Below are 14,883 nucleotides of genomic sequence, written 5' to 3'. Positions count from 1 at the left end.
ATATATATATATATATATATATATATATATATATATATATATATATATATATATATATATATATATATTATATATAATGCACCATACCATCTAACGCCGCTAAAAAATAAATGATTTAAATTTGAAATGACTGAAATACCCTTATAGTAGATGCGTAAAAAAAAATTATAAGGATACATATGTAAATAGCAACTTTGCAAAGGTGTTCATGCAATTACACATATTTAGGAGGGTATACATTTAAAAAAATCCATAAAAATGATCAAAATTCAGTAAAGATAATTCTGTTATTCTTAATAAAAAAAGATGACGAAAAAAGATTAATATTATCATGTCACATGATCTCATGTTAATATCAACTCTTATAGAATGAATCATATTGCTTTTACGAAATTCTTGCCTAAAAAAAAACAACTCAATAGTTACAAATCACTAAAAAATTATAATAGTCTAAACATCTATAATGAATTTAAATTTGATATGCTTTAATCTTTTAAAAATAATGAAGAATATATAGGTGTCATAGATTTAATAATGATAATTATATCAAAATCAAATGGAGAATAGGATTACTAAAATGGTCACCTAATATTCCAACTTGACCGAGTCATGATCTTATAAAGAAAATTGACAATGTAGCTCAATCTTTTTTTGAGCTGTGGATCCAACTGAATCATAAAAACTTAGCAAGTTCTAACCGAGTTTTGATCTTTTTTTAATAATTTTTTGAATGTATACGCTTCTAAATATGAGAAATTGCATGAATACCCTTGTAAAGTTGCTATTTGCGTATATACCATTATAACTTTTTTCTGCATATCTACTCATAAGGGTATATCAGTCATTTTAGTTTTAAGCTATTTATTTTTAACGACATTAGATGGTACGGGTATATATGCAAAAAGAAAAAAAAGAAGGATATACAAGTAAATAGTAATTTTACGAGGCTATTCATACAAATTTCATATATTTAGGAGGGTATATATGTAAAAATTTCTTTTTTTAGACAATGGCATTTCCAATCTTATGTCAATTGCCTGTTGGTGATTTAACTTATTTTCTGAATTTATAATCAACTAATTTGATCATTTCTTTAATTTCTTATGCAAGTCTATAGCTGCCTAGCATAGTGATGATAATTTTCAATATCTTGCAGTTACAACTTGCTGTCAGGCTACAAAAGCTTTATCCCTTCTTAGAGAAAGGAAAGGTGGTTATGATGTGGTGATAAGTGATGTTCATATGCCTGACATGGATGGATATAAGCTACTTGAACTTGTTGGACTTGAAATGGATCTTCCTGTTATTAGTGAGTAATATTCTGTTTACTATTTTTTTGTAGTTTCTTTTCAATTAGGATATAACCTGCTAGATTTTCAATTTGCAGTGATGTCCGCTGATGGGAGAACTAGTGCTGTGATGAGAGGGATAAAGCATGGGGCATGTGATTATTTGATTAAGCCTGTACGCATAGAAGAGTTAAAGAACATATGGCAGCATGTTATTAGAAAAAAATGGAACGAAAATAGAGATCTTGAACATTCAGGTACCATGGGAGGAATCTGATCGTTTAGACGTGCTGTTGATGATACTGAGTATGCTTCATCAGTGAATGATGGAACAGATGGTACTTGGAAATCTCAGAAAAAGAAAAGAGATGCTAAAGAAGATGAAGATGATGGTGAACTGGACAACGAGGATCCTTCTGCATCAAAGAAGCCACGTGTGGTATGGGTCAGTGGAGCTCCATCAGCAATTTGTCAGTGCTATGAATCAACTTGGCATTGAAGTATGAAACATTGATCACATGGTTTTTTCTTTAGTTTACGATATAATTTAAATCATAAGACATCTTGCTGGAGTCTGAAAACCATCTTGTACATAATATTAATCCATGCATGTGCAAACACACATATGTACTGAACTTGGTTCTGTGATTATACATTGAAACGCATGCTTGCAATATGTACTTCATGCATTATTGATGGATTTTTCTCAACTGTGCACAGAGGCTGTCCCTAAGAGAATTCTAGGAATTGATGAAGTTCTGGCCTGACTAGGGAAAATGTTGCAAGCCATTTGCAGGTCCTGACTCTAACTTCAAATAAATTTTTTTTGGAAGTAGATGATTTTAATTGTCATAGGGAAGTTATTTCAAGCTTTGGTAAGTAAAAACTAAAGGGGTTATGCTTATTGCATTTTTTTTCCTGTTTACAATTTGGACTGTATAATGTTTCAATTCTGTCAGGTATCTCATTGACCTAGAGTTCTTTTTTCCCTTTTTTTAAAACTCTGGTGGTCTCAAATACTCATTTGTTCCATCCTGTCATGGCACAAATGAAGTTAGAATATTTGTGATCACTGATCGGATTCTACAAAATCCATGATATATATCGCTAAACAGGTTTGCCAAGAATGCTAGTTGGAAACGTACATCAGGTGATTAAGGGTATTACCTGTATTGTTCAGTAGGTTTTGGTATAAACTACTAATTCATTGCTTGCAAAAAAATATTCTAGAAGTTTATTCTTATGCTTAGCTTTACCTGAAATGATTCTTGACCAATGTATCCTTTTATTGATCTGTAGTTCCATATTTTGGCAAAGTATCTGACTCCATTAAAGTTTAATTTGGTAACTTGAGCCTAGAAACTAGCCTATAGACAGGGTTAACAATACCATAACGTGACTAGTACTGACTCTTTTGACTAGTAAAATTGGTCTGTTAATGGGATCCCATAGGTCAACTTCCTTTAAACTTCATCAAGTTCCCACAAGACAGATCTTATTTCATTTAAGTTGCTCTAGCTTTTTATATTAATTTTAGTCGGATTGTCAAAATACAATGTCGTTGTGAACATATAAATAATGTATAATATTGATAAAATCAAGATTTATACTCTTGCCACTGGATCCTGTATCATTAACTTATCAATATGGGATGGGTTGGTATGGTGTACTATTAGAGTTGGCACAGTAGTTGTACCATGTCTCGTTACAGCTCCATACCAAGCCCATATACTGTAAATAATGTCAATGTGACAATTTAAGAATATTGGGTACTATAATGTAGCAACCATGAAATATGTTCAACAAATTGTGCCTTTCAAAGTAAATAATGTCTATTTGACAATTTAAAAAATCCTAAGATTTTTATTAAACCTATTGTCACATGAAGAAGAAAAACAGATTATACGGTAGTGATAATATGAGTGATGCACTATTGTACTTTGGTAACATTAAAAGATGATATAGTTACTTTTAATATACAATTTCATATTTGGGCCAAAAATAAATTAAGCACGTGATTTGATGAATCTAGTAGCAAAAGCCAGTAGAATTATGATACAAACATGGGATGTTTCTTGTGCATATGTGAGTTAAGAACAATGGCAACAGCTAAAAGTGGAAAATATTATTTTAATAGCATAATGCTTGTGAAAAGGGACACAGGAAAAATAAAAAATATCTAATAGCTGTTATATCTCATAAAAAACTCGTTCATAACAAGAGAATGTTGTTCTGAAGCCTGAGTGATCACAGAATTTAAAGTACTCATCAATTATGAAGTAAACTGCCAATGAAGAAAGAAATATCCTTCCAAGAGGGAGAATCATTGCTTGGAAGCTCGAAATGGAAAGCTTTCCTTAGCAGCACCTAGGACGCACCTAGTGGATCAAGTAACTTTGGCTATATGTTTTCAAAGGTATCAATTTGGTCAGTTCTATGTTGATTTTGTGCTTTTCATGCAAGCTTGGGTTAAGACTTGTATGAAAAGGAGAGATTGATGAGGAAATCAAACAGAAAGTTTAAAGAAGCTAATTAATGATTTGCAATTTGATGTTCAACTTTCTGTTATAGTTTCCTTTTGCATCATTGAATAATTTTTCTGAATTTTAAGATATTTTTTGCTAAAACAGTTGTAGTATATTAGTTGATTCATCATGCCAATATTTGACTTTTCTTCTCCCATCCCATTTGTAAAAAACGTTGAGCAAATTCGTGCCATTAATTTCAAGGAGGACATTCTCCTTGCTAGGGGCCATTCTGATGCAGTCTTATGGTGGAATTTGATTGAAACATCAAGTTAGCCATAGTTGAAGGTACAGCTTTCAAAGTTAGTTTCTATGCTTTAAATGTGTGATATTGCTTTCTAAGTGGTTGCCCTATGTGATTTGTCTGGAAGAGTTAAGTAGCAGACATGCTAATGAGGGGAACAGCCTGAGAGCAGATTCTCCAAAGGTGTCTATTAACTTAGTTCTATAGTGGGATAGAAAGAGGCAAGCTTTTTGTGATGGGAACTCATTTATCTTTGAAGCATGAATCATAGGCCTAACAACAAACATCATAACATGAGATAGAAGGAAGCAAGCTTTTTTGTGAAGGGAACTCATTTATCTTTGAAGCATGAATTATGAGCGTAATGACAAAAATCATAACATAAGCTACTTTTTAAAACATATTCACATGAACATCAGATTACTTAATCATAAAACCCTCACTAGCCATTTGTTCATTTCATGGGTAATTCTCAAAAGATGACTTAGGATGCTTTTACTTCATTATAAACTGCAAATACCAATATGGCATAGAATGCCTGTTCATACTCAATGATTTATATTTTCTGTTATTACTCTACTGAGCTTTATTCATTACAAAGATGCACCTCGTGCTTAATAGGGGTAAAGAAAAGATATTTATGCTATTCTTGAAAAATATGAACAAAATTTTCACCAGCAATTTGGTAAAAACGTGCAGAATTCAGACTATACTTGAAGAGGTTAAGTGGGGTTGCTCAAAACCAGAGCGTGCTTCCTAATTCATTCTGTGGATCTGTAGAACCAAATGCCAAATTGGGCTCAATTGGGCAGATTTGATTTCCAAGCTTTGGCTGCTTCAGGTCAAATTCCACCACAAACTCTAGCTGCTTTGCATGTCGAGCTCTTAGGCCGACCTTCAGGCAGCTTAGGGTTGCCAGCAGTTGATCAGCCAGTTCTCCTACATGCCTCGATGCGAGCACATAAGTGCATTCCTGTTGAACAAGGAGTGGCATTTTGGTCAACCTCTATTGAAATGCCAATCCCAGTACACAGAAGCAGCTCCCTCAGTCCAACATTGTTGTGAAGACATGTCCTCTGGTTTTTTCAGCTTGGTCTAGTAATCAATTCAGTGCAACAGGTACTGCTGGTAATCTTGGGGCAGTGAACAAAAGTCAGAGTGGTAACTTGCTGGTGCAGATGTTACAACAGCAACACCCATACCCTGTGCTGCCAGAATCTAATCATGCATTAATGTACAACCTTCTTGTCTTATAGCTCCCTCGCAGTATCAAATGGTTTCCAGATAGGGAACAGTCATGTTCCGATAAATCCGAACTCTACAGTGGATACTGCTCTGTCATCCACAAGCTTTCAGGTCAGGAGCATGCTCTTCCTGTTAATCAAAATTCTAACTATACTAACAGCAGCCACAGTCATGGATTACAACCTGATATCTTCTCAGTCACATAATGTACCATTGGATATGGAACAAGTCTCAAATGGAGACTTGAAGAATGTTGGTGTGCTAAATGGGTACTCAGTTCCAGGATCAGTTTCACCCATCGGTGTCATCCTGCTCAATTCGTACAGAAAGCTGCACTGGTTGGCAGGTGCAGAACTCAATAGTAAATGTTGCTCCCAGCAAGTAGATTGCCCACTCACTTGCCTAGCTTGTGCATTCAAGGATCTGACTCAAAAACGAGTGCATTGCCAGACCAAGGACGAGGGAGGAATCTTGGATTTGTGGGTAAGGGTACATGCATCCCCAGCCGGTTTGCTGTGGATGACAATGAATCTCCAACTAATGACCCGAGTCATTGGAATACATGCATTGGTAATGAAAGGGTCAGAGTGAAGCAAGAGGACTGTTTTGGATTTTGGAGATGGTTCTGGAGTCGAGAATTCTAAGTTACCACATTTCTCTTCGAATGATTCATGGGTGTTCTGTCCAAGTAGGTAATTAAGTCCCACAAATCTGCTTTATTTCTTATTTTAATAGGAAAACAAAATCATGCAGATTGTGTTTGCATTATTGGCTTATCCTTCTTATCAATACCTCAGATTTTTGTGTGATTAATAGATAAGGATTTTTCTATGTGTTCAAGATAAATTAAAGATTCATTGCTCATTAGTCTGTTGCAAAATTAGAAAGAGTTGATCTCTGGTAAATGACATATTGTGCTTATGTCTTGAAGAGCATAGTATCAAATATGATTATTAGGCTAACTATGCTACTCCATCAGGTCTTTTGCTTGCTAATAGCTTATTTCAGATATGGAGTTAATTTGTGCGCCAGGCACAAGCGACATAGGACTGCATTCCTGTGCATAAATCTTAGATCTTGAGGCTTGGACTGATGACAGTTGAGCTCATAACGTGCCATGTGTCTTGTTTGCCTGATCCTGTCGCTAGGCAAGTGCTGTTCTGTGCTTGATAAATATCATGTTTTGATTAAGATCAATTACTTTATAACAATATCAAAAAAATTGCCTAAATAAGGAGAGAACTTATTAGGGAGAGAGAGCGGAAGGGGGGACTTACCTTGTCGGTGGCGGCCAACGTTGAAAGAGAGAGAGGCTCGAAGGAGCTAGGGTACGGTTGGAGCCTCGAGGGAAGTCATCGGAGTGGGGAAGGTTGGGGAGACTTTTATAGGCCGAACTGACCTGAATGGCCAAATCGTCCCAGGTTAGCATCGATTCCTTTTGGTACTGGCCGAACCGCTTGGTTTGGGTCGGTTTAGTGTTCCCTGATTGCATGTGACAAATTCCTAAAAATATTTTTTAAACAAATATGAATATAACTAATGTTTGATTCATATCCATATTATTCTTAGATAAATATAGATATACATACAGTTATACATTACTTACAGACATATATACGAGAATATGGATACATATGTAAACATGTATCTGCATTCATTAATATTAAGTAATAATGAACATTAAAAAATGTTAAACCTGTCCTTTCTCTTGGTTCACATGTCTTCATCATTCTTAAAGAAAGAGAGAAAAAGAAAATTGGTCTAGAAGAGAAAACAAAGAGAAATCAATTTCAATAATTGAACATCACTTTAATATCCAATTTGGAATTGGACTTGAAGCTTCAGACTGGACTTCACTTAGATAAAAAAGGCCTAAAGTGGAGAGGTCTTGGAGACGGACGTCTTGGACATGAACCCATTGGTAATCTTGTTTTTGAATTTGTTTTAATCAAAGTTCGAAATATTGAGAATCCATTCCATATCGACCAAGGATGGTTAAGGCACACACCATATTGAGGATCGTACTAGCAAAGGGTATCAATGGGTGCCATACACCCTTGGTACAACCCTTTTTGGCTCCAAACTTTGGTTCTAAATTTTTTTAGTAATATTTTCTTATCTGACTTTATGTTTTTAATTGTATAAATTGGGAATATGAAGTTTCTAGCTTAAAAATGGTTTTAAACTGGTCAATCTAATGGGAAAACCCTTGCAGCAACCTGTCCCATCTTCCCCTTATTTCAACGTTCAAATAATTAAAAACAAGGGAAAAGCACACTTTAGCCCACTTCCGAAGTGACACCTTGATATCGCTCAATTTGGGAGTGGTTTTAGATAGGTTTGGGAAAAACCATCAATCCATCCCTGAAGTGCTTGATCCACACATCATTAGAGTGGGTTGGGGGTAGTTTGTATCATTTTTGCTTGAACCAAGCCTCCTTGTATCATACCAAGCCTTCCTGTATTGAGCCAGACCCCCATGTATCCAAGAGGTCTCTATGGTACTCATTAATGGGTATGCACCGAACTGTTTGGGATGTCAAACCGGGGTATTAATTTAAATAAGTTGTCTGAATTACAATAGGGCTAATTTGTCTGATTTGACTTATTCTTGACTAAAAGTCAGTGCATGGCAAATATTTTATATGGATTGATTTCGGTCCATCAAAAGAACCAAGATTATGGACAATGTTTCATTTTGGCCTGAAACCCTGGTCCGTGAGGCATTAGATGGTTTGTTGCATCAGCTGGAATTTCTCGACAAGTAATCTCCTTCAAGAAGCAAGAATAATGGTGATGAGGTTGGCTGAAATCCTGATGCTGTGGGTGGATGTGGAGAGTGTGCAGGGGAGAAGAACTTTTATGAAGAAGACTGAAAAGGATGGTAGAGAGGTCAAGAAAAGAGTTGACAACAAAAGACAATATATTTAAATTGCCATATAAACTCAATAATGATTCTCAAAATCTTACATGATCTAATGACTTCTCTTGGAAGTTAGTAGTTTAGAAAGATCCTTGATAATGCTAACCCTAGGCTACTTTTGTTCTAGACTGCACATTTATTGAGAGGTATCTGTTATGACTAAAATACTATTAGGCTATAAAGCATGGAAATAGAAGAATGATATGAATATGGCATCGTCTGAATATGGTGATATGGCAGATTCTAAGAAAATGGGATATTATATGATTATATAGGTATATATATTTGTATATAATATATCCATATATGTTTGTGTATGTTTGATTGTGTATGAGATGGACTATGCTCATCTCAATAAAGAGAATCTACTCTCAATATTAGAGCGTCCAAATCGAAGATTCACACTATTGGGAACAATCTATACCATTAAAAATGCCTACAAACTAAAAATTATACATACATATATATATATATTATATATATATACATTATATATATATACATATATATATATACATATACATATGTATATACATATACATATACATATGTATATACATATACATATACATATGTATATACATATACATATACATATGTATATACATATACATATACATATGTATATACATATACATATACATATGTATATACATATACATATATATACATATATCAAGGTCGGAGAAACTGGTACTGGGCACCGTACTGGTTCTTTGTTGGGATGACTTGGTATGGGCCATGCCGGGCTAGTACCGAGAGAGGGCACGACACTGGGAGAGAGGAAGAGAGAGAGAGAAAGCAGGGGAGGGAGGCCGGCGGAGGCCGCGGCAGGCGATGCCGCTGTTGTTCCTCTTTTTCGAACGAAACAGGGGTCTGGCCGTGGCTAAAATATTTTGCGATTTTTAAATGAAGTAGCAAGAGATTTACCAACTTTTCTTAAAAATCGCAATTTTTTTTAATTTTGGAATTCTTAAGTGAAATCAACAAGCAATTTGTCGACTTCACTTAAAAATTTCAAAATTTTTTAGCCGCGGCCTGACCTTGTTTCGTTCGAAACAGGAGAACGGGCCGTGGCCTTGGCTGCTGCGGCCCCTCGCAGCCCTCCACCAGTGTTCGCCACCTCTTCTTCTCCCTCCCTCCCTTGGTTGCTCTCTCTTTCCTTCTTCTTCGGCTCCAGCAAGCGTATCGTTTTTACAATCGGAACTGTATCAGTGAGCCACTGGGACGGCTTGGAATGGGTGGAACCGCCTGGTTCGGGATGGTTCCGCCGACCTTATATATGTATGTATATATACGTATGTACATACATACATATATACTAGCAATAGGACATGTGCAATGCATGTTTGTTAGAAGAAAGGAGGGAGGGAGGGGGAGAGAGAGAGAGAGTGATCGAGTTCAATATGTTTAGGAGTTGAATTTGATAGCCAATTTGTTTGAGGGTCGAATTAAAAAGAGAGATAGAGCCCAATTTATTTGAGAGTTAAAAAAGGTTATTAGGAAAGGTGAAGAAAGTATCTGTGGTAGTTGATGTTGAGAAAGTCAATTAGGTAAGTAACATATTCTTAAGATACACAAGAAGGGTATTCTTGGTAGAAAATTTGACAGCCATAATCTAGAGAGAATAATCCTTGATTTCGAAACTCATATATATGTGTGCGTGCATGCACGTCTGTCTGTGTATGTGTACTTATGTATACATATATGCTACATACATACATATGTATTAATATGTATGTATATGTACATGTAAGTATGTATATGTGTGTGTATGTCTCCATTAAAAAGGTCAACATTCATTTAGAAAAATCTCTCCGTTGTACACCTCATTATCTAGGAAGTACTTTGAGTATTAGGGAAGTATTCAGATCCTTTTTTTAATATTATTAAAGTAAAAAGGATACTGAAGTACTAACACATATGCCTAGACATCCTTGACTAGTATTGGTATATGATCAAATACAAATACAGCATCCAATTTGAAGTATCCACGCCTCCTAGCTATTAGGTTAAATGCTTGCAGAAAATGGAATAATTCATCACTAAATTACGACTGTATATTCCAACCAATGTTTGTTCCCTAAAAGTGTTAGGATTTGGCCAGGGCCCAAGGACTATGAAATATCACTCATATGTCTTGAAGTGTTCTTTCTAATGAGTATAAATTGGCTGCAATGTAAAAAAGAAGCAAGGAGTTACAGCATCCATTAGCTTGCTGGTTTCTTGTTGACCACAGCAAATCCTGCCTGTTGGATATGATTGATCTTAGAATCTATACTACATCAAATGTTTTCTACAGATATACCACTAAGAGCACTAAGTGGATTCTTGAGATTGAGAAGAAAGGCATGCATTAATTCCCAGAACAACCCTAGAAATACAATTAGGTCCATTTCCATGTGTCAATGGGCAATAGTTGGAGTTTGGAACAAATTGGTGATATTAAATTCGAAATGAGGGAAAGGAATTTGGTGACCCTAATAAAGAGGGCTAATGCTTGCGCTTAAAATAAAGGTGAATATGGAATTCATAAAGTTGGTAAAGAATCCCTGAAATAACTGGTGGTCCTCTTGGAAAGACATGTAAGTCCATTTGAAACTTGCTGCAATACCTGGTATTATAATATGGAACTACAAGCTTTGAAAAAGAAGTTGACGCTTAAGCATTTGACTATGTATTGATTTGAGAGCCATATTTGCCTAGCCATTCAGAAGTTAGCAACATTAGGATGGCAAGGGAGATACTGATTTTGATAACTAGGAGGAGATTTTGTGATCAATCAATTCTACATGCAAGCTTACAATGCTCAGAACAGTTCTGAATGACTTGAAAGTTAGCTTGAAGTTCTGTAAGGTACGATATTTTTTGCCAAATTTAGCAGGATGAACCCACACATCAAGACCCATACAAAATCACCATATAAACTTCTGCTTATGTAGAAAATCAAAGGGAGAAGGAAGATGGTTTGAATTGTCAAGAAACCACTAGAACTCAAAATCTTAAGTGGATAGGGAAAAGGTCAGCAATGTAAATCATGCCTAACTCCCCATCCCCACCTTAACATGCAGCCCTCACCATGAATGTTGGGGCATAATTGAGTCAAGACAGAGAAAGATGGGCATAACAGACAACCAGGGAGAATTACATAAATAACCAAACTCAAGGGAATTCAAATCCATGACTTCCAGCAAAACCTGACCTCTGCCACCATTTTAATGAACGATTAGTTCCCAAAAGCTTAAACTGATAGGAAAAGGATCAACAATGTTTATAAGTCTTGACCGAAACAAAGAAAAAGAAAGTTCAAGGAGGCACATATTATCCCCTCGATTCCACCCAGAAAAAGGACTAGTAACTGACCAATTATATTATTGCTGCAAATTCTAGATATCCAGAGGAGGGAAATATGGAGATCAGGTAGAGAGGCATTTTGAAAGGAACCAAAGTAAATCATCTCGATTGTGGTCGAAAATGGTGGCATTAATTGATGGCAGATCCCACTGAAGATATGTAACTAATTGTCATAAGTTAAGGCTATGTCCAAGTTTTCCTAATTGTCGGTATAACTCCTATGCTGGTTTAGCTGGAGGAAATGTCATAACTATCCTTTGCTTGCAGTATTCACATGGGACCCGATTGCCTAATTTACTGCATGACTCCACTTGGGAGGCTACCAAGAAACCCCCAGGTGCTAATTTTATCAGGCTAACATTTTTAATGATGACTGCTGTTCTATATCTGAAACTGATAATCTTTAAGCAGGTTTATTCTGGCAGGGGTTTCGGTGTTACTCCATATTGTATTCCATATGTACTATAGCACATATTTGCTTGCATCATTTAAGGGCGTGTGTTATACTGATTCATGCTGATGTGTGTTATGTCATATCAGTCATTGTATCATATGATACATGGTTATAAAGGCCAACACGGGATGGCATCTGGATGAACTTCACATAGATGCAGTTGATGCTACCCAAGTTGAATATTTAATTCTTCTTTCTCTTGTCCTGTTGTTCATGTTTTCGATACCTATGTCTAGCACTCGTCTATTAGAAACCACAATGCAGCTTTAGTATATCCTAGTGATGGATTTGTTTAAAGTGGTCTCTCTATCCCATGAAAAGCCAGTAATGTAACCTTAATGCACAAGAGAAATGTTTCCACCAAGCCATTTAGCATCTCTGGTATCTTTTAGTGGTGCCATGTTTTTGTATTATTGGCACCATATTGTATGGTATGCATGCTTTATTGGTCCCTAACTGGCATGGGATAATATAAAATATTTTCTTAGTTCTCCAAAACCAAGCAGTATGCTGGAAGGACTCCTGTAGGGCCAGGACAATTTTTGGTGCATGTCTAATGCACAATTGATTTTACAGAAGATATCTTTGAAGTTGGTGCAACAGCCTAGGAAAGAGATTGGAATCTCTATCATGTAACTGAAGAGCAACTGCTCGAAACTTTCAAGTTTGCACATATGCGTTACTAATGGTGCAGCACGATAAACATTTATGATAGGATGTAATGATCTGTTAAAACGTGAAATCATTGATGTATCAGGATGTTTACTGTATGTAGTACAGAGTCTAAAATATGGTATAATCCAAGCCATCCTGAAGTTTTCTACCAAGATCTGCTTAAATCTGTGTGCATAACATTTAAGCATGCAATTTTTGGTATAGTAGTCTGAGCATGATCATTTGCCACTTTATTGTGGTGAATGTGTATCCAACAATGTCGCCAATTATGTCATCTGAAGATCGTCGAGTAAAATGTTTTGAGCCAAGCAAACAGACAAGCTTTTCTTGCTTCTGGGTGTTGAATTGATTGGTATTTTGCATGGCATGTGCTGCCCTTGGTTCTTAACTCGAAAGGATGTATTCATTTTTGGACATGTATATGCATGTTCCTGTGATTTTGAGCAAGGTTACCATGCTAGAATAATCTGACTGGATTGCTTGCTTTGCAGGGATGGGTTGGCAGGATGCTACCTGAAATCCTGAAGTCCTGAAGCTGCTTCATTATCCTCATCAACATTGAGGGTGCCCATCAAATTATATTATCTGTATATGAGTAATTATACGCTTTTATCCTAATGTTGTCTCTGAGATTGAATATAGCAATCTCTGCTACTTAATGCTCATAGGGAGGTAAATGCTCTATATGCTCCTGTGCTTCTTCCCAGGTCGTTGACAAGGAGATGGGCGTAAAGGAAAGTAATTTCTCTATTGTATGGTAGTTTTTAATGGCATTGTAGAATTCAGGTCACGTCTCTATAAATCGTTTAGATTGTTTTTGGTAGAATAATTTATGCCTGTATGGTATGCAAACTGATCCATTTCTATAGTGGAAATGAAGCGCAAACAAGCTGGACGACTTGCTGCTGTATAGTATGCGATCTGATCTATACCAGAAATCATAATTAGTTTGGTGGAAACATCGATCATCAAGCGATGCAAGCAGTTGATAACTTGTCTTAAAGCAGGAGAAATATCAGATTCCTGCAAGAATTAGTAAGATTGTTCGGTATGTTCCACTAAATTAGCTGACTCTGATTGCAGGTTGATTGTATCTAGGTTATCTTACCAGTGCTTGCTATTCTGTTTCTGCTTTTGCTATTCTGCTATCTTACCAATGCTTGCTGATTCCGCAAGACCGTAAAGACCGAAATTTCAGGTGGTCTTAAAAATAGTTTTGTATGAGTGCCTGTGAGGGTGGTTTGTTTTGTACTGCTCATTTTCTTATTTCTCTGAGTTCTTTTCTCTTACAAGCTCCCCCTTGCTCTTGCCCTCTCTCCATTCTGTCATCTTGCCCTTGACTATATCCAAAAACTCGTCCGTACTCAATGTGGCCATGCCTCTAATGGTTCCATCCTTCATTACCTAGCTTCAATATTATCTACTCAACAAAGATGATGGAGAAGTGCTATCTGACTATGCTTGTCGTTGATGTCTTGTTCTTTGGGGGGCGATTGTAGCCCTTGTGGCAAAGACAAAGGAGAATAAGGAGGGCTTGATGTTATCCTCTAGGTTTGGGCGGGTGGGGGTTGCAAGAGAAGGGACTGGGGATGGGTCAAGCACTTGGAGGGAGTGAAGCAGTAACAATTGCTGAAGCTAGAGAGGCAATGGATGAAATTCACTAATAGGTTGGTGTGAAGGCTAGACCGAGAGGACTAGGGATCTAGTCACGCTAGGTCAGGATGAGTATGTAGAAAAAGAAAGGTTTAACCTTAGGGGGCTGTAGGAGTGATAGGTCAAGGATATGTGGGAGTAGAAGACAACCTAGTTTGCAGAATTTCTAGGATAAACTAAGCAAGACCATAATAAGATTTCTCATCACCATGGATGCGAATTGAGATGTTTTAGAATTTCCTGGAGAATATTTTTTTTATATATATTTTTACAATAATTTTGAAAGCAAGAAAATAAATAAAATAAATACTAAAAATAAATTAACTATAAGGCTTGAATCCAAACAATACCTAGAAAGCTAGAGATAATGGAGAACTAGAAAGGCTAAATCTGGACTAGTAAGATTTATCCACCAGAGTTGCATTGATCTTCTCTTGAGGCCTTGTGATAATGAAGAGTACAGGTTTGACCTTTTAACATAATTTTTGTTGCATCTAAGCCATGTTTGATCATCTCTTGAG

The 14,883-nt window shown here is 36.2% G+C and overlaps 1 long non-coding RNA gene and 1 pseudogene across 1 annotated transcript; both read left to right on the top strand.

Annotated features, from left to right (window-relative positions):
* The first annotated feature begins 1,129 nt into the window (after window positions 1–1,129).
* Window positions 1,130–5,912, top strand: LOC120106107 (annotated as a pseudogene).
* Window positions 5,913–5,917: 5 nt separating this feature from the next.
* On the top strand, window positions 5,918–13,621 carry LOC120106108. Its single transcript, XR_005508354.1, has 2 exons — window positions 5,918–5,995; window positions 13,201–13,621. It is a non-coding gene; the product is annotated as an uncharacterized LOC120106108 (long non-coding RNA).
* Window positions 13,622–14,883: the final 1,262 nt, after the last annotated feature.

This window comes from Phoenix dactylifera, unplaced genomic scaffold (genome assembly GCF_009389715.1).
Source record: "Phoenix dactylifera cultivar Barhee BC4 unplaced genomic scaffold, palm_55x_up_171113_PBpolish2nd_filt_p 000465F, whole genome shotgun sequence".
Taxonomy (NCBI): Eukaryota; Viridiplantae; Streptophyta; class Magnoliopsida; order Arecales; family Arecaceae; genus Phoenix; species Phoenix dactylifera.
The sequence above is the reverse complement of the archived record's forward strand: the minus strand, read 5'-3'. Positions and strand labels throughout refer to the sequence as shown.